This window comes from Amblyomma americanum, chromosome 6, assembly GCF_052857255.1.
Source record: "Amblyomma americanum isolate KBUSLIRL-KWMA chromosome 6, ASM5285725v1, whole genome shotgun sequence".
Lineage (NCBI taxonomy): Eukaryota > Metazoa > Arthropoda > Arachnida > Ixodida > Ixodidae > Amblyomma > Amblyomma americanum.
In genome coordinates, this window is record NC_135502.1 from 45575742 (window position 1) to 45600581 (window position 24840).

The 24840-nt window shown below is 49.6% G+C and overlaps 1 protein-coding gene across 3 annotated transcripts in view; it reads left to right on the forward strand.

The window, feature by feature from the left end:
- The window catches only part of LOC144136741 (beta-1,3-galactosyltransferase 1-like), a 93636-nt gene that overhangs the window by 12011 nt on the left and 56785 nt on the right, over positions 1–24840 (forward strand). Inside the window, exon 1 of one of the 3 annotated variants that reach the window (XM_077669322.1) lies at positions 20473–20568. The exons of the other annotated variants lie outside the window; for them this stretch is intronic. The gene's annotated coding sequence lies outside the window, so the exon portion shown is untranslated. Of the gene's footprint in view, positions 1–20472; positions 20569–24840 lie in introns of those variants that run through there. 3 annotated transcript variants of the gene reach the window in all.

The following is a 24840-nucleotide window of genomic DNA, read 5'->3' on the forward strand; positions in this document are numbered from 1 at the left end:
GGCGTAAATCGAAGCGAAGTGGTGCTCACTACTCGAAGCATCGCCTCCAGGTCCCTCTGCGCCAGCGACACTTTGCTTCGACGCGCGGCTGTGTCGGACGTATCGGCGCTCCGTGTTCAGCCTAAGAACGGACGACCCTGTACAAATTCAATGCATGGACAAAAGTTATGTGTAAACAATGCACCCACGGACAGTTATTCTTTCGCATTCCGACGCGTAAGCAGCCTTAAGTGACTCTGCCGTTTTTTATTTTTGCCATAAAAAAGCGTTTTACTTTCCAACCATGTACATAGGTAAACATTTAAAACCAGTAAGTACAATTGTGCTTCGATTGGTTTCAAATCCCAGATATCTAACTAATTATTTTTGTGTTATTTTTGTTCATTTCGTTTGGCGCTTCAGCTCCACAGCCCTAACTGATGTCACTGGCGCTTGGTTCGAGACCGCATTCGAGGGCCGCCTTCGCGACTTATGTAAATGTACCTTGTCATGTCCCCCGATCAATGTAACTTCTCTGGCCACGACTGTAGTTCTCCTGTGCTGTTACGAAGTCTGTCAGGCGTACCTTATGGGGTGTCTAACGCTGCTTGTAATCGGCGTACGTGAGCTGGCCACTACGTCACGTCGCATCACGTTATGTGGCATCACTTCAAACCACTAAAGAGGTCAGTCATAGTGATTTACATATGTCTTCGCAGTTAAAACGGATTGTTAAATGGTTACAAATGTAAATAGCTACTGGGTGCGGCGGCGTTGTGCGAAGGGCCGTTCCATTCTGACTTGCGAATTAAATTGAAATTTTTGGAACTCGCTGACGTCAAGAATTGTGAAAAAAAATGTGGCACAATTTTAAGAGGTTTAAAGTTGACAGAGGCCCGTCACAGTTCGAATGATAGATACTCTCGCACTAGATTAAATTAAGGGCACGACCCCTGATGCTCGCGCCAAAAGGTAAAGAACTAGGAAAGAAAGGATGGGCCTTAATCGCGCGACAAGAATACCCAAATAAGTAATTTTGAAGAGCAGACCTCGCACCAAAAGATAAGAGTACTAGAACAGAAAGGATGAGCCTTAGCTCGACAGGAATTAGTAGTTTTGAAGAGCAGACCTCTGGCAGGAAAGGATGTAATCACCTACGAACTCAACGTCACCGTGTCTTGAGTCCTTAGGCAATGCCGCGCCTTAAGTGGAGGTCGCCTCTACTTGGCTAATGAAAGAAGGTATCGATTTTTAAAAATTCCCTGTGGCCTCTGTTAGGGGAAAATCAATACCCGTTTATATCCGAAGGAGCGTAAGAAGCACACGTTTCGCCTGCAGCTGTTTGCGCTTCTCTCTGAGTGAACACACTTCCAGCAAACCTTCTTCGTAATATGCTGGACGCCCTCCTGCCAGATTTCTTAGCGGTAAATGCACTGTCGCTATCAGCCTGCCTCGCTGGAGGCTGCACAAAAAAAAAAAGTTTTATCACGAAAATCACTTGGCTCCCGAACCGCGCTGTTTTGGTAGGGGCGAAAAAGGAAGTGAAATGAGCACCGTATAAATTAACGGGCGATCAATGCGATGGATGCCCGCGGAGTGGAATGCGTTAGAATGTGGGCTTCGATTTGTCCATCGCTTTGTCTTGACGAGCTGAGGTCATTCACACCGGTGACAATTTATATTTGTTACCCATCCCCGCAGCAACGTAGGGTAGAACGCTCGAATGCGGTTGTGATAGTCGCGCCGTTCTCTTACAGTGCCCGGTCCTGCAACCCTGTAGTACTCCCGGTCGATGTAACTTTGCAGTGCATCGGCTGGCAGCTAGTAGTATGTTTCTCTGCAGCGTGCGCTGCGGGTCGCTGCCTGCTATTATCGCCGGATGTGCACGAAGGTATGTAGCTGTAAGCCACGTTGGGTGACGATTGTCGTGGCCACGAGACGCGGTTGCAGCCCCGTCTCGCCTGCCGCTAGCCCGTGCGGATCTACAGCGACAAAAGGGAATACGTTGCATGCGCATTTTTGCCGCTGCGGATGCGAGCGCGCGAGTGTATAGGTTGAAACAGTGCTCTCTTGCGGGCTTATGACTTGCCGAGTCGCTATCAGGTTCACAAAGTGGCTTTGGAAACGCACTGCTCTGTGCGACCGCCGGAAGCAAATTGAAAAATGAAAATTGCTTCTTTAGGAAAGGAAATGGTGCAGTATTTGTTTCACATCTCGGTTTACAACCCGAACCGCGCCGTAAGGGGAGAGGTAAAGGAACGCCGGAAGCAATGAAAGCAAAATGCGATCACGTTAGAACAGCAGCTATAGATATTCTAGGATGTGTCCGGAGCAGCGGGAACAGTGGCTGCTCTATTACATGATTTGGAAACGGTTGCAAATCGTTGCGAAGAACCTACCCGTAAATAAATCACTGGCGTTAGGAAGAATACCTTTGTCCGATCACGTCTGGAAGGAGTCCAGGTGTTTAAGGCATCTTTTAACGGAATAAAATTTTGCTATCTTTCGTTCTAATGATTGTTTTTCGGAAGCAGGGAATACCCAGCCATTTCGCGTGGAATTGTCGCGTTGAAGCGCTTCGCAACGTATGTTCGGCATTAATTATCAGTTTTAATGATACGCCATGCACGGCGTTTGGCAAAACTTTTTTTTTCCGTAAAACGAAATATAATCTTGCATTTTACTTCCAGATTTCGGCTAACTTTCCTGTCTTTCCCTAATATCCGATCCGAGGATCATAAAGAACTCAACGTTTATTTTATGTACTTTCTTTACATTTTTGGCCCCTACATGCGGTACCGGCGAATTAAATCGATTTTTTTCTTTTGTTTCGCTTGTCTGATTGGCTGATACGTTGGCCACCGTTGAGTTTCGTCCCCTCTGGCAGGCATCGTTTCTAATAATAATAACTTCATAATAGCTAGCGCAATAAAACACACCGCACACGTTAAAACGCCCTCGCCCCCATTCTCCTTTTCGTTAACGAATAGTCATCACAACGCGTTAATGCTCGTATTTTTCTCGAAATATGATATCTCTTTGTGTTTCTTCTCCTCGATATTTAATAAGTTGAGTTTTTCCTTGCCGTCTTTTATGCTTGGGTGCATGTGCATCAACACGACGATGAACGATAAGGCACCCAACCAAGCGTTCATCTTTTGTTCCTCAATAACGGCGGTAAACTCTATATAATAGCAGAAAGAAAGCGGCCTGATCAAATCATTGTATTCGAGGAAGATTCTGTGTGTTTACGTTTAACAATCATGCGGCCTTGTTGTGAGGGATATTTTGTATACTTTCTTACTTAGTCTTCAAAGACTCGCGCTAAAAGGCGCGTAGTCACAGTATCGGTGTGGTTCGATTTATGTTTATGCGGTTAATGTATGTATTCATCACGCATAAAGCGTACACATTGTGCTTGACACCGAAGACGTTGCGAAACACGTGCAAGTGTAGCGTGTCGTGACGTCGGCATAACCTTGGCGAGATGGCCCCCGCCGAGACACACAGCCTGACGTACGCCAACTGAAGCGACGCCCAGCTTGATGAGCCTAACTTCCAGGAGTGGCCTGTTCCCCACGGCTAGCACGACACGCCCTCATTGCGAACCATGTGGTCGCCCACCTCCTGTTGACGTCAAAAACGTATCACGGGGGTGGTCGGCAAAGTGAAAATTGTATCATACAAAGCAACAGTGGCAGCTTCGAGGCACGCCATGTATATAGTGCGCGGTTCCGAGTTCATTTCGACTCGCATGCGGAAGGTGCGGGGTTCGATCCCCCAGTGCCGCCGGGTACCCACCGGTGATGCAATGGTTAAGCTTTCCCCTGGTCTGATGCTCGGCTTATTTAGGGTGAAATGCTTGGAAAATGGTCTTTGACCCCACCTTGAGAAGTCGAAATACTTTTTGACATGGCGCTGTTTTGCCATAGGCGCCCTTGCGCCATAAAAATCCATCATCATCATCATCATCATCATCATCATCATCATCATCATCATCATTTCTACTTAACTGCAGGGCTCTCTAACGTGTACCCATACATCGATCGATACATGGGCGTTCCTGCATTTCGTTGCTGCTGGTTGGTTGTCTTAAATTGCCGACGTCATTACTTATTCGTCGCCGGCTGGATGGAGCGCAGCGACCTCATCCGCTAGGCGAATTCCAGCTTTTAAAGCGCAAAAGGCGCAAGTCGAGGAATGTTTTGTCACCATTCCTTTAAAATGGAGCCCTGCTTTGCTTTTGCTGTTGGTAAGTGTTAATTCATCTTCATGTGTACGGCATTTTCCTGAATGCCTTGCTACTGTTCCTTTAGCATCGAAGCACGACAGCATTTATCCACTGGGCACCTACTTAGATACGTGCATGCTTTTTCGGGAGTAGCAGCCTATGATTACGCCCAATCAACACCCCGCCCCCATCTGCGCCCACATTTTTTTTTTCTCCCTAGCGCCAACCTTTCTGCTGTGGGTTCCGTGCTCTCTGCGTTCGCGCTCTTGTCTTGTCCATGTCGCGAGCCAGCGCACAGCCTCCCAGAAGAAGGGCACCGTGCAACCATGTCTTCGCGCTGGCACAACCGCTGGCGTGCTGTCGCGTAGGAAGCCCAGAAAAACACTGGTGCGCGCACGCGCGCGTGTCCGCATAATTGCCCCGTTGAGCAGTGTTCCCGGTCGTATTCCGCAAGGGTCGTCCTTTCCTTGTTTTTTGTTCTTCGCCCGTTTGCTTTTTCCGCTGGTCCCGCCGTGTAGTACTATGGCCGAGCGTGCAGCGGGCGTGCGCAGCCGAGCACTGCCGAAAGTGAGCGGAGAGCTTTCTTTTGGCGCGCGTGCCTTTCGTGTCCCTCACCCTTTCCTGAGTGAGGGAGGCGCACCGCTCCTTCCGCTCCTTCCACTCTTTCTTGCTTGCCTTCTTCGTCCGTGGATTTTTCCTTTTCCGGCTTGGCAAGGTGCCCCGCCCACCACGCACCCGTCGTCCCCCCGTGCAAGGTTACAGCGGGCGCAGTCGCTTGGTCGTCGATTGAGGCGCGCGAGGTTTAAGAACAGGTTGCCCAAAGCGGCGCCATAAAAAGGCAGCGTCCGGCCGTCGGAGGACTTCGTGGCATGCTCCGTGGCTGCGAGCTTATTTCTTTTTTCGCCTTAATCCCGTCGGTAAACGAAGTATGAACTAAATCACCGCGCCCGAGCAGCATAGTTTCGCATTGGAGGACGGCGCCCGACTTGGAGGAAAACAGCAGGCCCGTTCTTCCTCGTGCGCCGAAGCCGCCGGCTGGCTCACTTCTTCGGCACGTCGGGGAGCCGGATGCCCGTCGAGCGGCTGAATAGGGAGCTGGCTTCGCGCGCTGGCTTCTGCCGAATGTGTGCTGCAGTGTAAGACGGCTTAGTCCGGCATCAGCCTTGCGCTCTACGACGTCTGTTTGCTGCAGTTGTGATTCCCCTTATATTTGTTTGTTCCCGCTGGAAAAACTGTCGTCCGTTGTGTGACACATTCTTCATCCCTGCCTGTTCCAAGGCACAGCTCAATGCTTTTTGTTCTTTTCTGAGTGCGTGCAGGTCTTGTTAAATCATGCACTTTGCTGCAGATTTCAAGATTGCGTCTTGATTTGGACAGCTGGTAAGTTAGCGAGTAAGCGTTGTTTGGCTCCCACGGAGACAAGACTTCAGAAAGCGCGGGATGTTCGAACAGTTTTGTGTTGTTTGCATGAAAAGTGGTTACAAGGCGTTGTATTTCGCATGACGCGTTGTTTTTATTAATTATTGCTGTCCGTTTGCTTATGCTGGCGTAAATAAAAGTGTAAATTAAATTAAATTTGCGAGATTTACAATTTTGCGTTTCACTTTTCAGCCGAAATGGCGATGCAAGAACATGGTCCGAACGCAGCCGGCCCCCTCGCGAGTACAGACTCGAAGGGCCGTTTTACGCCCTGCGAATAAGGGGCCCCTAGCTCGGTTACCCTCTTCGAAAACACTCTAATAGCCTTTGCGGTGTCTCTATGAAACGCGGCAGTCGCACAAGGAGCGTCAGAGAGGTAAAAACAATGCAGGAGCGAGGAAGAAGTCGCTTTGCTGACATTGGGACACGGTCGGCCGTGCCACGTTCAGTTCCTGCACGGGCCTTTCTCCGCTTCCTCTGCGAATGGTCGAAGGCCGGGCTTGGAAGCAGGTCTCGGTGTCGCGGCAGCGTGGGGACTACGCGCACAAATGTCTGCACCTCCACCAGAATGTCCTGGTTTGTGGGCACTCGGGAAACCGCGGCAAGAGGGTCAGGGCCAGAGATGTAGCAGAGCAAGGGTACGGGGAAACGGTCGTTGTAGTTGTTGTTGTTGATTGCTCTGAAGGAAACGGTCGCGACGGAGACCACATGCGATCCACCAGATCCTCCTCCTCTTCGGTGCCAATTTTTTCCTAGCAGGCTGCAGCAAGTCGAGGGTACCACACCTCACAATCTCAGCTTCCTGCTATCGGCAGCCAACGAAGTGCCAAATTTATTTCGCTTCACCGTGAGATTATTTGTTATTTTCTGTCGCGTTTGTATTCAAATAAACATGCATCATGTATCGCCTTATCATGCTACTGAGCCGGCCGGGTACCCAGTTCGAACCCGACCGCGGCGGCCGCGTTTCGATGGAGGCGAAACGTAAAAGGCGCCCGCGTGCTGTGCGATGTCAGTGCCCGTTAAGATCCCCAAGTGGTCGAAATTATTCCGGAGCCCACCACTACGAACCTCTTTCTTTCTTTATTCTTTCACTCCTTCCTTTACCCCTTCCCGCCGCCGCGGTGGCTGAGTGGTTATGGCGCTCGGCTGCCGGCCCAAAAGACGCGGGTTCGATCCCGGCCGCGCGGTCGAATTTCGATGGAGGCGAAATTCTAGAGGCCCGTTGTGCTGTGCGATGTCAGTGCACGTTAAAGAACCCCAGGTGGTCGAAATTTCGGAGCCCTTCTCTACGGCGTCTCTCATAGCCTGAGTCGCTTTGGGACGTTAAACACCATAAAATAAACCAAACCTTTACCCCTTCCCTTACGACGCGGTTCGGGTGTCCACCGATATACGTGAGACAGTTACTGCACCACTTCCTTTCCTAAAAAACCAATTTTCAATTTTATTCATAAGCGCAAAGCATGGAGAAAGCTCACAGAGAGGTGACTTGAATCTACGGCGGCAAATTTTTCTCCTGCACGTTCGCGTGAATCAACCCCCCCCCCCCATGAATAATTATTTGATTTGCACGCACAAACCGAACTTCCGCTCTGGCGACCAGGACACGGCTGTAGAAAATAACTCGTGTTGCATTATTCACCTAAATACTCGAAGCGACATGGTCTGTCCGGCGAGCTATCTCCGGGCTTTGCGCTCTGGGAAAACGGGGATTTCTGCAGATAGGGGGACTGCTAAAGGGAAAGAAGAGCTGCTGGGGAAAGGACTCCCGGTGCGAGAGGACTCGTGCGAGGTTGCCGCGAACGGAACGAAGGCAGCAACTTCGGCAGCTTCGGGAGCGCGAGCTCTGCGGCGTCCGCCATTCACGCCGTGGCCACGGTGACCCCTTAATAATGGATCCGCGGCGTCCGAGAGCTGCTTTATTATTGACAGCGCCTTCTTGGGGGGGCCTCTCTTTTTGTTTCGGGCCTGTCAGTGCCTCTTCCGCTTCCTCTTTTCCTTCTGCTCCTCCCATTTAGGGCAGCCACGTGCCCATAAGACGTGGAGCGCGCGAGGCTGGAAGGCCGTGCTTCCTTTCTCGTTTTGATTGTCTTCGTTTCTTCCTCGCTGACCCCGGTGCTTCGATTTTTTTTTCCCTTCGATCCATTTCGCGATTACTTTCCCTGCACTGTTCTGTTTGCCTTGTTCCGTGTTTCCGTTCATCCCACCTTCCACCGTGCTTCAAACTGATGGGGGAGGGTGACGGCAATGGAAAGAGTGAGGCGCTCACTCTAACCCAAGCGCCTGAAACCGACACTAGTTATTATTGCAAGCACTGTTGAGGAGGACGCGGAAGTTTTAAAACTGTCTTCGTTATTTATGAACGAATTGTCGCCGCCTTCGGCACAATAATGTAAATTTCTATGCATATTCCAGAACTGCATTTTCTTTTAAGATTGCTGTTGCAGTAATACAGCTAACAACATCCTAAAGTCATCCCCAGTGCTTTGAACGGCTATGGGAAAGTTCGCGTTTTTTTTTCTTATATCAGCGTGTTCACAAGCCCGGAAGCCAAGCGTGTAGCCGACCCTCCCAATCCCTCATATGAGCGTATAAAACGTCAGTAAAACAGCTCTCGCTCTAAAATAAACAAGTAGCGACAAATTAGAACAAAGAACTACAAAAATTATCATCATCACCCGCCGCGGTGGCTCAGTGGTTATGGCACTCGGCTGCTGACCCGAAAGACGCGGGTTCGATCCCAGCCGCGGCGGTCGAATTTCGATGGAGGTGAAAAACTAGAGTCCCGTGTACTATGCTACGTCAGTGTACGTTAAAGAAACCCAGCTGCTCGAAATTTCCGGAGCCCTTCACTACGGCGTCCCCCATAGCCTGAGTCGCCTTGGGACGTTAAATACCCATAAACCAAACCAAACCAATCACTATTATCGGCCTAACTACGCTTACTGCAGGACAGAGGCCTCTCTCATATCTCTCTAATTAACCCAGCCTTGTGCCAGCTATCACCACCTTATCCCTGCAGACTTCCGTATCTCGTCCGCCCGCTTGACTTTCTGTTGGCCCCTGCTATGCTTGCCTTCTCTTGTAATCCATTGCGTTACCTATAAGGACCCGTGCGTTATCTGCCTTCGCATTACATGACCTGCAGATGGCCATTTGAAAAAAAAATTGCAGCTAAACCCAACATTCACACGATATCCGCATTATGGTAGGATACAACTTTTAAAAAAGTGGTAGGGTTTTAACGTAGTTAAACCCAGTAGATGTGCGAAAGCGTGTGTTAAGCCTGATTGGCTCATGGTTTTGCTTTGCTGGGTCGTCGGCACGTTTGACGACGATACTGCTGCTAAAGCATTATTCCGATGGGTAAAACCGATGGGGGTAAATAAATAAAATACTTCCGCGACTGGGTTTCGAACGCGCGGTGGCGCGAACAGATCAGCTTCGCTGGCCTGTGCACGAGGGCACTACGCATGCTATCGCCGCAGTTAATCACGCCTCGTGTTAAACTGCAACACACTCTCGCGCGGTGCATTGCACGCTGTGCATTGCATGTCGTCATCACCAAAACTACTATCGAACTAATATCGTCCCGGGTTCGAACCCGACCGCGGCGGCTGCGTTTTCATGGAGGCAAAACGCTAAGGCGCCCGTGTGCTGTGCGATGTCAGTGCACATTAAAGATCCCCAGGTGGTCGAAATTATTCCGGAGCCCTCCACTACGGCACCTCTTTCTTCCTTTCTTCTTTCACTCCCTCCTTTATCCCTTCCGTTACGGCGCGGTTCAGGTGTCCGCCGATATTTTAGACAGACACTGCGTCATTTCCTTTCCCCAAAAACAATTATTATTATTATTAACTAATATCGTCACCAGACGTGGCGACGACCCAGCAAAGCAAAAGCATGAGCCAAAGAGGAAAAACATGCTTTCGCACGTCTACTCAATTGGTTTAGTTAACTACGTTAAAACGCTACCACTTTTTAAGGCTGAGGTTAAGGTCTGATCGAGGTTAAGCTGATCTGATCTGTTTGCTTCGCAGATGGAAGTTGACGAAGATGACGATGTGCAGTGCACAGCGCGAGGGTGTGTCGCAATTTAAGACGAGGGTGTTCGGCTGCGGCGACGGCATAGTGCTCTCGTTCAGTGGCCAGCGAAGCTGATCTGTTTGCGCCACCGTGGGTTCGAAACCCAGTCGCGGGAATATTCATTTTATTTCCGCACCCTCAAGGTCAGGGATGCCACAAGCTTCTCGGTTGGGTTTGACCCCGTGAAGTAGTGCTTTCGTACTGTAAAGACACCAATTTGTAGCAATGCGCCATAGTCTGCTGGCTCCTGTATTGCTCTGCTCACCAACCGCAGCAGTAAACGAGTTTATCTTTTTAATGGTTGAATGTATCAAGCAAGCCTGAGGCATCAGAATTCCTGAGCTTATAATTTGACCTTCTGATATGCTTCTTGTTTAGGTCGCAAGGAAAACCTTATCAGCGGTCTACTTTTTTTCTTTGTCGCGGACGAATCCTGTATGGCCGTTGTGAATGTGGGCGGAGCTTTACTTTATGTTATATCCGGCTATGGACAAGGGAGTGCTTTACTCTGTAGTTCTAGTTTGCGAAGCAAATCTCGGGACCGCATGCAGACAATAGGGAACGGAAAACATTGAAAACACATTCGCGTTGCTGTGTCCCTCACGTTGACCTCCTTGTCTGACGAGCTATTCATTGTCCCAGTTTAACCTTTGGTCATTTGAATACATTGCGAAATTGGCGTGCGAGCTAGATGTAGGTGGAGCAGTTGGAGCTCGGCAAAGTCGGCTTTGATGGCCCAAACGCGGCGAAGAAGTCGGCTGAGAGAACCTCGGGAGCAAGCGTCCCGCTCCAAGCTGGCCCGGTGCCAGGGGATGGAGAAAGAGGAAGGGAGAGAGCACTCCTCCCTCGCACCCCTCCCTAGCTTTGCGCGGCCGATAGAATGCCGTTTCGTCTGTCCCGTACAACGTGGTACGGGCTCGACTGGGACCGGCCTCAGGGTTTGCGCTCCGACCGGGTAATCAATATCACCGTCGCCTGCGTGGATCGGATTGGCCGACGGACAGGGGACAGGTGTACGCCGTGGTCTCGTGTCTGGCCCCGGTCAGTCGATTCGAGCTTGAACCTTAGACTCTTTCCCGTTGGCTGGAATGCCTGTTTGGTTTAGCCTTGCTGGGGGGGAAATGAAATGGAAATTGAAAATTGGTTGTTTGGGGAAGGAAATGGCCAGTATTTGCCTCACAGTTCGGCGGACACCCGAACCGCGCAATAAGGGAAGTTATTAAGGAGAGACTGAGAGAAGAAAGGAAGAAAGAGGCGCTGTAGTGGAATGCTCCGGAATAATTTCGATTACCTGGGGATCTTTAACGCGCACTGACATCGCACAGCACACAAGCGCCTTTGCGTCTGGAGGGCTCCGGATTAATTTCTACCACTTGGGGATATTTAACGCGCACTGACATAGCAAAGCACACAAGAGCATTTGCGTTTCGCCTCCATCGAAACGCGGACGCCGCGGTCGGGTTCGAACCCGGGAACTCCGGCTCGGTAGCCGAGCGCTTTAACCACTGAGCTACCGCGGCGGGCTGAAAATAAAATTAAAATTGGTTTGGGGTGAAAGGAAATGGCGCAGTATCCGTCTCACATCTCGGCGGACACATGAACCGCGCCGTAAGGGAAGGGATAAAGGAGGGAGTAAAAGAAGAAAGGAAGAAAAAGGTGCTGTATGGGAGGGCTCGGGAATAATTTCGACTACCTGGGGATCTTTAACGTGCACTGACATCGCACAGCACACGGGCACCTTTGCGTTTCGCCTCCATCGAAACGCTGCCGAAATATCGTGGTGCTGCTAAGTGCTTTGCTAAGGGGTCAGTTGAAATGTTTTTTCTTTTCCACCATATCCGTAGTTGTATACGCGGCAACTGTATTCATTGCTTTTTTTTTTAAACTAAACGCTTGGAAACCGCCTTGGAAGGCTTTTTTTCACCGCCGTCAAGACGGCAGTTTATGTTTGACTTTACTATCGGTAAGTTTTTGTTATTTTTTCATGCTTTTACTCGGCCGAGGGGCACGCAGTAAACGTTTTTTTTTTTTCTTGAATGGTGTGCTACCTGCAGGCGTCATTCGGAGATTCCGGTGTCGTATACTGCGAGAAGTTGCGGGAAATTCGGAGAGATTTCGTGATGCAGGACATTTTTCCAAGTAGCGTTAATTTGCTTTTCTTATAATTCTTATCACCTATGGTCACACGTCGTGGTTTAGTAAGCGACTCGGTCTTCTCATTTGCTTCTTTGTGCTTTTCTTGTGCATAAAAAACACCCGAGGGCGCTGTTCCTCGCAGTCCTTAAAAAGAATCCGTCAGTAGCCGCGGCGCGGGAACCCGCCGCGGTGGCTCAGTGGTTAGGGCGCTCGACTACTGATCCGGAGTTCCCGGGTTCGAACCCGACCGCGGCGGCTGCGTTTTTATGGAGGAAAAACGCTAAGGCGCCCGTGTGCTGTGCGATGTCAGTGCAGGTTAAAGATCCCCAGGTGGTCGAAATTATTCCGGATCCCTCTACTACGGCACCTCATTCTTCCTTTCTTTCACTCCCTCCTTTATCCCTTCCCTTACGGCGCGGTTCAGGTGTCCAACGATATATGAGACAGATACTGCGCCATTTCCTTTCCCCAAAAACCAATTATTATTATTATTATTAGCCGCGGCCGGATGCGGGAAGAATTTCGCCCTTGGTTTCGTAAGCATTCCTCTAGGCCTACTCTCTAAACACGAAATGAGTAAAAATGGAGGGAGCTGTCATCTAGCACGCGTCCTTTACGGTGCAGGGTATGCTGTGCAAAGCCGTAGGGTAGATTTCCGTCACTATCAATACAGGATGCTTACGCTGAGGCAACAGAAACAAATAGCCTCTTCAAAACATGCGAAGTTGCAGCAGTGAAGTAGATGTTTACCGAGGTTTCAACCTCCGGTGTTTTCTAACCTCGAGGCCTCCAGTGCCGCGTTTAAAAGCCTCCCATTGGTAGCTGAATCAAGGTAGTTTCTACGCTTCGCAGTGGGCAGGTGTCTCCGTCGACAAGAGTACGCATTCTAGTCATTTAGTGATCGAAATCTACTACGGAACTTGGGCAGCGTACCGTGCCAGGGGACAGCTTACTCCTTTTGTTACTTCCATATAGGCTTATTCGTGTTTAGAGTGTAGATGCAGCAGGTTCTGGAATCTTGCAGTCTGCATGCCTTCATTGTCGAACACATACGCACGTTTTCGGGGCGGCAGCAATGAAAACAATGGTCAGACTTCGCCGTCTTTCGGAAGACGTGCATATCATTTCATTTCGGTGCGTTGTTTTCGGGAAAGCCGCCTAGATGGTGTAGGTTTTAGTAATGGAGCAATTACTCATCACCATCACGCAACCGGAGCCATACGGCTACACAGGAAAGCTATATAGCTTTCACAGAAACTTAGTAGCTGTTGAAGAAAAATTCGTCCTCGCCCGGGATTCAAACGTGGGACCACGCTAGTCCGTGACAGTCGCTTTCAGACAAAGTTGTTCGCTCACACTCACTCGCTCTATACCAATTGATCTGATCTAACCAGGACGGCCACCAGATCAGATGGTAGGGTGAAAGCGAATCGATCAAATCGAAGGGGGCACGGGGTTGGTTCGATGTTTAGGAATATCCCCCGAGGTAGGGTAGATTTGTAATAAGTGAGCAGTTAGCAATCATCATCCACCTAAGTGCAGCCATGCGGCTACACTAGGTTCAGTCAAGGACCCATTCTTCCAAGCATATTAACCAAGTGACGCCGAGCACCAGGGCAGGGGAAAGGTTGTGCTCATACAATATATCCCGGTTGGGTACCCGGCGACACTGGGGATCGAACCTCGCACCTTCCGCGTGCGATGCAGGTGTTATCGTTTTATTTCGTATCATACGGAACTATAAGATGAAAAGCAAGCCTATTTTTACGTGAGAATCGCGGCGGCACTTTTGTGGAATGCAGAACGGCAGGATATCGTTGCGATTGCGGGGGCAGATGTTGTTACAGCTGGCTTCTGTCCTAGGAAAGAATGACGTTGAAAACTTAGTGGTGCGGGAAATTTGAAGGGAATGTCCTGTTCGGTATGATATGCGTGAAGGTGGTGCACAGGTGTAGGGTTCCTTTTGAAGTGGAGAATATAAATACTTGGTAAAGACAGACTCTAGGGATGCGGAAACGGAATTAGAGGTGTTATTTATCTATTTATTTATTTCACAATACTGCAGGCAGCGCCGCTACACAATCAGGAGAGGTTACTGGAGGAGCGTCTTTGCAGAGCGCTCAAACTTAGCGATATCAGAGCTTTCAACAACGTATAACATCAAACAGTTCCATTGCTCAATGGTATGTGGAAAAAGGATTTTCGAAAGAGTTTGGTTCTTGCAAGAAACGGGCTTACCATTCTGGAATGGTTGAGGCGTGCCGATCTTCTCGGTGGGTGAAGCAAATATTTCTCTTGGAAAACCTATTTTCTGATAGTCGATTAAGTGCAGGAATTTTTGTTTTGCTCTACCTCGACGTGCTTCGAGCGGCTCCAGCCCAAGCCGCGTGAACATTTTAGATACCGATGACGTTGCCCTGTAGTCTGATAGGATAAACCTGGCTGCAAGTCGCTGGTCCGCTCGAGCACGGCAAATATCTTTTGCATATCACAGGTCCCACACAATTGCCGCATACGCGAGGACCGGGCGAACCAAGGTGACATAAGCCTAACGTCGGAGGGGGTATGTTCTAGTTTTCTGGGCAAGAAACATAACTTATTGTAAGTTTTAGTGCATACGTTCTGGACCAGATCATATTGCGATTTTACGGATAAAATGCTGACGTTGCATAAATAACAAGAATGTTTGAATCTAATGGTCCTGCTTTGAACTCCCTGGAGGGTGTGAGCGAGATATATACTTGATGTATGTGCCAGATTCCGGAAAGTACTGCAGTTTCGGTCGGACAAGGGTCGAGTAGTCCGACCTGATGAGGGCCATAACGAGTGTGACACTTCGAGCATAATGTCTTATTGGCAGATGAAATGATGTTCGTCACATGCAGATGTCAGGCTAAATCGGGGGAGAGAAAAACACCTAAACTTTTATACAGAAATATTGCATCGAAATTGAGAGGGTTGCACGGATTGCAACTGGATAGCTTTGCGTGTAGTAACGTTAAACCATTGATAGCACCGTGCATGGGCGTTTGGTGCGTGTGTGTTCGGCGGTGTTTCCGCTGCGCGAACATGACTCATTGAAAGGGTGCGCGCGAAAATCCCCACGTCGACCTGGTTTCGTTTTCCTTTCCTTCTTTCTTTCTTTTTTTCTTCACTCTGATGTCACATTCCGCGTTCCTATTTCGACTCGGTCGGACCGGTCACGCCGGCCTCTCTAGCCGTGCGTTCCTTGTCTCACTGCCGTCGTCTGCCGTCGTCCGGCGCACGGCGCGTATTTTACACGTAACGGCCGCGGCGCGTCCTTCGGATTCGGACAGTTACGACTTCTTCCAGGAACAGTCGCTCCCGGGAGGGTGGGGGGTTCCAAGTCGCCCTTCCATTGATGTCCCCTTTCAGTCTCCCGCGATTGGAAGAAGCCTTGCCCCCCCCCCCCCCCCCCGGCGTCGTCGCGGGCCGGATGTCTATTTTTCGTCGCGGCCTGCGGGGAGCTCGGCGGCGGCTTTTTTTTATCCCTCTCGGCGCTTCAAATTGCGCTTTAAACTGACGCTGTCTTCGCGGTTGGTCTTTTCTTTTTCTCTCTCCGTCCGTACTTCGTGCAATTTTTTTTTGTTATTTTTCTTCGGCGTCTTTCCTTTCTTCGGGTTATTGAAGTCGCGAGCGCTGTTCTTTCTCTCTTCACCTTCTCGCTGTTCGCCGGTTCGCCTTGAAAGCGAGCGTTGTTTTTAAGCTGCGCGGAAGTGCAGGTCTGCGTGCCTGTCGGTCTCTGTGGTCGTGACGGACGCCAGGCTGTAGTCGTCGGTAGACGCCCAGCTGTAAATTTTGCCCCCTTCGCGGGGTTTTCGCCTTTCATTTCTTCTTCCTCTCTATTTCTTCCCCCCCCCCCCCCCCCATTGCATCTTGTTTTGAGCTTTACTTACTTTTCCCGATTCGCCGTGTAGAAGTTTCCGACGAGTTCGCTTGACTGAGAGCGAGGTGTGCGCATCTTTTACACAAAGCAGGACTTCAGATAAACAAGCAACGTCTAAATGCGGACAATGGCAGCTGCGAGTGCTAGCGCACCGGAATGTTTTGCTTTGGTCAATGCTTCTCCTTCCTGACCTTTGTGAAACACGAGACGCAGATTGCCTGTGGCGGTGAGGTTCCCTGGGACTTGCGCAGTTGCGACCAATTCCGTCTGCATTGGTCGCTCGTCTTTGGTGGTGCCCAGTATTGGGAAGCCTGTAGTGCAGGCAGACACGATCCAGGGTAAAACTGTTTTTAAGCGTACCTAGTTACAGAACTACGGGTCAAAATCCGCCGAGAACCCGCGGCCAGTTTCTGGAGGTTAGCAACGCCATAAGTAATTATGGCGCCGCCTGTGAGTTAGGAACCAACTTTGGGCGGTAGGATTGGCGGCGCGCTGAAGCGACACAATTGCGTTTTCAAAAACATCGTGTACTTCATCTGAACGCCGCAAGTGGCGTGAGAATAGGTTAACCCCGAAATCTTGTTCCGGTCTGAGTACTGGATATGCTATACCGGACCTAGTGGTTTCAGCATCCGCCTCGCATGCGGGTGATGCGGAGTTGGATCCCCAGTACCGCCGGGCACCCACCAGTGTTACAGTGGGTACAAGCTTTCGCCTTCCTCTGTGTTCGGCTTATCTGGGGTGAAATGCTAGGGAAATGAGTCTTTGACCCCACATTGCGTAGATCAAATACTTTGTGCCATGGCGCTCTAATGGCTAGAGCTGTCCTCGCGCTCTAAAATTACATCATCATATCGTTACCATCATCCCAGTGCTGGATTTCGATACATGGACACGGTGGAGAGTTTCGCAGTTGATATGATGAAAGCTTTCAGTATGGAGCTCTTTCACGCTTGCAAGGCTTGAGCCGAAAATAAAAAAATAAAGGCGTGTCAAAGTTTCTACAAGTTTCAAGACTGCTATAGTTTCTTCTTGGTTTGATGAAAGTATGTTTGTCTGGAACTCGTCGTGGCCGAGCTGGAAAGCGCGGTAGCTGAACTGAGGACTACTTCCTAGAGACTGGATAAAAGAAGAAAAAAAACCTTTGCTTAGCCATTATCGTAGCAGCATTGGTTGTAGTGATTACTGTACGAGTAGTGTTAGTTGTAGCAGTAGCGCTACGGTAGCAGCAGTTGTATTGTATTGGATATAGTGGTTGTTAGTGGTTGGGAGGAGGAGGAGTAGTAATTACCAGGTGTGTGTGGGGGAATGCTGTGCTTCCGGTCATTGCTCACGCTTTGCAGAAAAGGTAGCAGTGGTAGTGGGAGTTGTAGTTTGGGGTTAATGGTGCCGCTAAGGGCCGTCAAAAGGGCAATGCAAACGCGATTTTGTTTTGCAGTTTCTGTCGCTTCCAGCCTTTCGGACTTCGAACACTGCTTGTAGACGTAGGTGGAGAGGAAATGAACCGTGCAGCGGGGCCGCACTCCACCTTGTCGCAGTTTGAGCGATAGATAGGTTGATGGTCCGCCGCATGGCTGCGCGCTCGCCCCGAAAGAGAAATGCGCGGCCGGCCGCCGAAGCGCGACAGGAATTCTGGTCACGGAGCGTCGCTCCCGCTGTCCTCGAGTCCGGAGATTTCATTGCCGCGGACGACTGCCTCTGGTTGGCGAAAAACAAACACTTCCCGTGGAAGTGGCAAAAAAAAAAAGTAAAAGGAGAGCGGTCGCTATAGCAGTGTTCTGCGATTGACGCCTCGCAGAGCAGGCGCCACCTCGCCTCTTCAGGGGATTAAAAAACTGACAGGACGGTTGCGATTGTGTAACGCGAAGTTCTGCGACAGCTCTTTAGGCGTTTAGTTTTGGGGATATATATTCCTGGCGCACTGGTGTAGTGGTCAGGTGATGGACCCCTGCACTGGCAGGCGGCTGTTCCAAACAGAGCATCCAGTATGCTTATGCGACCCAGGTTGACCGTGGCATAAGCTCACGTGACATATCACGTCACGTGACCGTGGCATTAGAGACTTTTAGTTTCACGTACGTAGTGGCTTCACGTATGTAGAGCTCTTACGGGTGACCAGTGCGCATGCGCAGAACGCAAAGGGAATGCGTGAGTCTCACGTACGTACGTGAGATTTGGATTCTTACTTTGCGGTCTTTACGTTGCTTAGTCCGTAGCGTTGACAACATGGCGGCGCCCTGCCCTCCCGCTTCACAGCGATAACAGCTTCGTCGCTAGTCCCTCGACGCGATATCGTGTTGTAAACTGTTGTATTCGCCATCAGTTTGCCCATTCTTACCCTCGCATAAAGTTTCAAGCGACAAATAGCGTTTGTTTTTCAGATATAAGGGCGATTTCCCAGCCGTTAAGCCTAACGAAGCAGCGCTCCGACACAGTTCGACTGGCTTTTGGCTGTGACTCGTCTTGTCTAGAGTGAGTACAGCAGTGTCTGCATTGGTTAGTAAATGGCGCTAGGAACAATGCGCGGCGCCTGTGACGTACGTACAACTAAAAGGGTTTGAAACAACATGCGCGTATGCTGCGTAGATTTCTCACGTTTGCGTACGTGTACTCTGTACGTACGTGAAACTAAAACTCTCTGTTAACGCACTCACCGGTTACGCCTAAGGCGACGAGGAAGCAAGGGACGGGCGCTTAACAGTTGTCGCTGTAAACCTTGAAGCGTAGTCTCTGTTACGAACATATGGGGCACGGAAGCTTGCCGCACTTTCTTTGTGTTCCATATCTTGAACTCAGTGCAGTGTCCTATGCAGTACGCCACAAAGTACTCCGCTGTATTGGATAAGCAGCACGGGGATTTCACGAGATAGGCAGAAGGAGGTACTTTAGTGCTAGTGATTTTACCTCCACGTAAAAGATACAGCGTCTGGCCACACAACGTACGGTTCTCCACAAAGCCAGCCCCGAACAAGTATATGTTTCCGAGTACGCTATACATACCTTCGCACGCATATATTCCAAGATTGCTGGGAACCTAAAAAGTTAATTGTCCAACGTCCGGAAGAGGAAATCTGTTCCTACCTTCGTATGTATTCCTGACCCTAGCGAGAACTTTAGCTGATTTTAGTAAAATACACGGGAAAAAGCTTCAAAACAACACGACGAGTCATAACGACATCATGAAATCGTTGGGACTATAGGGTCTCTCGTAACGCCTCAACTATCTAAAAAGCCTTTTTTTTTTTTCTTAAACAGGCCCGAAGGAACGTTTAAACGAACTCGGAGCACAAATTGAATTTCACTTGTATCGACAGGCCACCGCGTTCTAATCGCAGATAGAGGCCACTCTCGCCAAAAATGGGAGCGTTTACAAGCTAGAATAGTCCACTAAACGAAATGCAGGTGTCCTCATAGCCGGCCGATTTGGGAAGTAAACTGCGTGGGTGTCGACACCGATAGGCTGCACTGCGATCCACTTCAAAACGGCGGCAACCAGTCATATTCGGCATGGGTGTCACGAGTTTGGCTCGAGTGGCGGGAATAATTTCAAATTCAATTCTCTCGTGTGTGAACGCTTTTTTGAATGCCGGATAAACTTCAACATGCCCTGAAATAACCAGACAATCAATTTTTACTTAGAGCAATAAATCGATTGAATTGTCCTCAGTGTCTGTATTTTTCAAGACGCGCAGCTGAATGGCACCCAGACGTCAAACTTTGGCAGCAGCGGCAATTGACTAACATTTAGAGGACGGTGGATGTTTACGAGTCAGCGTTACAGAAGATTACGCTTTGAACACTGATCTTTTTTTTTCAACTTACCCTGATATGCGCCCGACATATTCATATCTCACAGCGGCACCTCTTTCTTCTACGCCGACAGAGCTCGTTGCCATTCATCCGAGACGCTTTATCAACACTTATTCGGCCCGGCTCCTCTTGTGTACAGACTACACAGATATGCGCCCGACATGTTCATATCTCACAGCGGCATCTCTTTCTTCTAGGCCGACAGAGCTCGTTGCCATTCATTCGAGACGCTTTAGCAACACTTATTCGGCCCGGCTTCTCCTGTGTACAGACTCCACAGAAGCCGTTTGCGCGTTACCCAGCGCGGCCTGTTTCCTGGACATTTACCTGTGCGGTATCGACGCACGGCTGAAGTTGGTAATCCCGGTAATACACTGGATGACACATCCGCAACCTATGTTAAATTTTTCCACAAGAGACGCAGTCCTTCTACAAAAGGATCCGCAGCGTGGATTCCCAAACCTTCCCGGTGGTCATCCCTCCGCGAGTAAGTGGCGCTGCGGAAAATTCGAGAGGGCGCTGCGCTGACTTCTCAGGTCAGGGTGTCCTGGACATACAAACCTTACAGGTCCCTCAAGTGACACATCCCTTCTGCCACGCTCCGGTGGCGGAGGCTGCGCTAGACCACTTTTTCGTGAACTTGTGCCGTACTTTGGGCCACGCGCGATTGACATCTTCGCAACCGGAGCTGCCACCCAAGCCGCTCGACAGACACGAGCACCTGGACACATGGGCCTCAGCATGGAGCTCTCTCGGCATTCTTTGGTGTAACAAGTCTGTACCTTTTTCGTTAATGTATGCCGAAGGGCGAGTATGCGGAGTGACGGGAAGAGAAAGAAAAGCAACACCTCTCCGCCGTTACCGCTATCTGTGTTGTGCGGTTGTCCTGTGGTTATATGTCGCATCGAGGGAGCGGAGTGGCAAACTGGACAGGGCGCATTTTTCAAGCAGCGACAAGGGATTGCGGTCATCGAAGAGCCAGCTGTGCATATGACAGGTTTGTTTCGTTTCCACAGTTTTCTATAAGTCTTGGGCTGGCGCGCTTTCGCAGCCAGGGGGGGTTGTGTGTCCTCACCGTCCGCGCGCCGCCTCGGCCGTGACCGAGCTCTCGACGTTCCAACCATGTGTGCAGTGCTCGTCGTCGCCTCCATTAACCTCCATTAAAGCGTTTTATTTTATTGCCTATTGACCTTTGTTTCGTTTATTGTACTGTGGCGTTTCTGAATAGATTGTATTCACTGTCATTCCCAGTTATCGGAGTGCCTGAGGGAAGCAGCAAACATACGTTTCTAGGGGCACCGCAGGTTGCAGGCGTCTGCGAAGGGAAGGACGAGTATTGGCGTTGGCGGTGTGCACCTATGATGATTTGTGACCAAGTGGAGTTTCACGAGGTTTATGAGATTTACGACCTGTGCATGTTCTTTTCTCTCAATGTCCTTTCTTATCTTCCTCGGCACCATTTCTTGGTTACGTTCTGGCAGTGAATTATTTGGTTTCATCCGCACTTTGCGAGAAAGCTTGCATTTGCTCGGTACCTCCAAGTTCGGAATAATGCGTGCCTTATTGAGCAGCCTTTGTTGTGCCCGCCCGTTCATTTACGATCGCATAAAGTGGCCACTTCCAACAGTTTCTCAAGGTTGCTGCAGTCGGGGTTTCGTTGAGTTCGCGTCGGTTTCTTAGGCGTCGTTAAGTTCCTCACATCCCCTCTCCTCTCTCTTCCTCTCCAGTCCCGTGTCTTTTGACCCTTTCTGCGTAAAACGCAACTCTCTTTTCGGCGTTGGCTTAGAACGGGGTTAGTGTCGAATGCTTTTAGGTTGCGTCACCGTGGCATTCCTCTATTGCCTTGCTGGTAGAGCCTTGACCGAAAACTGATTGCACGTAGCGTTCCACTGTTTGAATTCACCGTATATGTGGCCTGCATCATCAGGTTTAAGATGGGGGTCGTAAATTATACGGCACTTGTGGCAAGCCTGGCGCGTTCCGCCTTTGCTTTTTCAGCTGTAAATCCTCGGCGCCGGCGTAGTGTGCCCTCGTCGATTCAGTGTTAGCCTCGTTGGCACTTCGCAAACAGCCTTGGCATTTGCCGCCGCGGTGGCTCAATGGTTATGACGCTCGGCTGCTGACCCGAAATGCGAGGGTTCGATCCCGGCCGCGGTGGTCGCATTTCGATGGAGGCGAAATGCTAGAAGCCCGTGCTCTGTGCGATGTCAGTGCATGTTAAAGAACCCAGGTGGTCGAAATTATCCGGAGCCCTCCACTAAGGCGTCGCTCATAGCCTGAGTAGCTTTGGGACGTTGAACTCCGTATACCTCAAACCTTGGAATTTTGCGCACTTCGATTGGAACTGCGCGAGCTGTGTGTTTGTTCATCAGTCCACGTTGAATCCAGGTGGCGGCGCAGGATGAAGTTCTCGCTAGATTTTTTTTTCTTTCCCGGTGATGAGTGAGGGAAAGGATGTAACGCACATTCCGAGAGCCACGCCACCCGCAGCTGTGACGGTCTGCTTGCGATTGGAAAGCGTGTGTACAGAATGGCGCAAGACGGAAACGTGGGCGCAGATTCCGTCTCATCAAGAACAAAAAAGGGGGACGCGTTTTACTGCCGTAAAGGGGATTACCGCGCATCCTTCACGGCCTGTTCGCCTCTCGCGCGTACGCTGAACAGCGAGTCTGTAGCTGCACAACGCAGTTTCTAGATTAATGTCCCCTTCCCGCATCTGGTGCCGGCTGGCTGCGTCTCTTCGCATTAACGGCCCGAGGGCTTTCTTGCAACTTTCTCGGGAGTACTGCGCGTATGCGTGCTTTTACGACAGCTTTGTCGGTAATGGGTGTTTAATAGGTCGTTAGTGCTCGAGCTGGTATAGAAGTAAGAAGAGAATTTGCTGCGTCCAGATGCAATGAACATAGTGGGGGCGCGTCCCCTGTCGCTTTTCGTCGCACTTTTGCCTGTCTAATAAACCAGTAAGGACGACAGATGCCGACTCGTTGTTAGTGCTTTTTGTCTCTTTCTCAAGGGCAGGGCGACGGCAGTGTCATCAAAGGGGCTTTGAGGTGGTCGATAGTTTTTGCCTTAAATGCTCATTACCGTGTACCAGAAATGAACGCTCAAATGGTGATGGTAATTGACTGTTTACTTTTTGAGCTTCAACGTCACTCTGCGGTGCTTGCCAAAATTGTGGACGGCAGACTTGGGTGCTCTGAGCACATAGTCACAAGCGGTGTAATTTCTGCCACTTTCCATAAGTTTCTGCTTCATCTTCAGCTCATGTTTCATGTCAGCGCCTGTTGCTCTCTCGTCCCAGATGACTTTGCGCCAATGGACAGCATCAGTTTTCATCATCACCTTTAGGCGATCGCTTAAAGAGGCAGTAAAACACAATATCAGTACATTGTTTTGCCTGTTGGTTGCATAGTGTGAGTTATCTTGATGCTATTAGCATTGGTCGTACCACATATATTATGGTTTTTAATACTTTAATTAGTTCGCAAGAAATAAAGAACATAGTGCTGATGGTTTCACCACACAGTGGCAGTTTTTAGCAGTTGATATGACATCATTGGATGAGAGCTTGATGATTGGACAAACAGTAAATATTGTGTTAATAAATGAATGTGTTAATAAATGAAAATACGTTTTGTCATGTTTTTCCCTTTTTAAATTAGATCAACAAAACCCAACACGTTTGCCTTACGTAAAAGCACTGCAAAGCAAGTAAAACGAAAAAACACCACCAGAGGCTCTGACTCTTGCTTTGCATTGAAGAAATTTGCACCTCTCTGTACACATCTCTGACCCAGCACATATCACTTATGGCTACTCTCTATGTACCTGAAAACGGCTTGGCGGAATCGATCTGATCGAGCCATTGCTTTCTGCAAGCGTTCGTTTCGGTCCCAAAGACGGACGCAAAGAAAAAAAAACGATTAGTTCACATTTAGCAGTGCACATCGGCAACAGCGCGCTGCCCTGCGGAGCCGAGCGCCTGATCTCCAGGGCCAGATCCTGGATTAGGCTCAGAAAGTAGCTTAGGTCTACCCAGCATAGTACCTCTCTCCCTCCCCCGGTGCCCCTTCATTTTTGTGATTAAAAAAAAAAAGTCACTCACTCACTAACCGACATAAGGAGGCGTAATATGAAGAGAGCCGAGGATGATCTGAAGAACTCAGCATAAAAGCGGTCAAGAGAAAACTAGGAATACGAAAAAAATCAATGTATGCGCTAAAAGACAAGCAGGAAAATTTTATTACAAATACAGATAAGATAGTTAATGTACCCCTGGAGTTCTACAGAGATCTATACAATTGCCGAAGTAATCAGGACGGTATTGAGAGAAGCAGTTCCGCACAGCAATGGGACATCCCGCCAATAACCAAAGAACAAGTAAGGAAAGCCTTAAGAGCAATGGAAAAGGGAAAAACAGCTGCTGAGAATCATGTAACAGCTGATTCGTTGAAGAATGGTGGGGAGATTGTGCTGGAAAGAATAGCCACCCTGTGTGCGCAATCCTCTCGACCGCGTTAATTGGATAGATATGGGGGAGTCCTTTGCCCTGCAGTGGGCGTCGTCTGGCTGATGCTGCTGCCGGTGGTGATGTTAGGTTCTGGCACCGGCTGCGGATGTAGCTCCACGTCTTCGTGAAGTTCAGTGCACACACCGTATTTAGCTTGCATCCGGCGACTACTGATTGCACGCATTGCACACATTTAATCGCGCTGCAGACGGATGTTTTCAACTTAGGGGGTATATATAGCCAGCCAGTTGGTAAAACATTATAGCGACGAAAAATACGACGGTCGCCTGCCTCCATCCTGTGTATTGCGGTTTTTCGTCGCTAAGATGTTTCTAATTCCTCGTTATGTACAGCCAGACTTGAATGAAATGCCAACAGCTTTATGTAAATAAGAAATGCGAAAATGTTTTACCACCTCTTTACTTTCAGCGGCAGTGTACGACTAGCCTGATTCGGGTTCCTGTATAAGGGCAACCTAAGTACACGTTCATAAACCGGTTGTAAATGAATATCTCGCTGCAAAGTAGAACACTGCGGCACATTAGCTTTATCGTTTCATATCGGCCGATCTGTACCTGTACCATCAAGTGGTCACTGCTCAGAAATGTTTCCCTCAAGCGAGGTCAACAATTTACGTCAATCAGGATCACTTGTAGTGCAGAAATGTGCACTGCAAACGGTCGTAGCCTTGGACACGGGCAGTGCGATGCGTCTTGATTAATTCGCATATTTAAAGCAGCGCGCAACTACAAGAACGAC